Genomic DNA, 278 nt, shown 5'->3' with positions numbered 1-278 from the left:
TCTGACACAGGAGGTCCTGAATCTGTTCAGGGTCCATTGAAATCTCAAGACTATCAAGGCTTCCTGGAGCTAAATGTGCTGCTCAGAGTCAGAAAGCTTGGTGTCAGTCACAGGTCACAGGTCCTCCAACAGGATAATGACCCAAAACAGCAAGAATGGCTCAGAACCAAACATTGGACCGTTCTGAAGTGACCTCTGAGCCCTGACCTAAATCCTGATGAACATCTGTGGAAGGAGCTGAAACATCTGGAGAAGGAACCCTTCAGACCTGAGACAGA

This window comes from Kryptolebias marmoratus, linkage group LG9 (genome assembly GCF_001649575.2).
Source record: "Kryptolebias marmoratus isolate JLee-2015 linkage group LG9, ASM164957v2, whole genome shotgun sequence".
Lineage (NCBI taxonomy): Eukaryota > Metazoa > Chordata > Actinopteri > Cyprinodontiformes > Rivulidae > Kryptolebias > Kryptolebias marmoratus.
Note: the sequence above shows the minus strand (reverse complement) of the source record.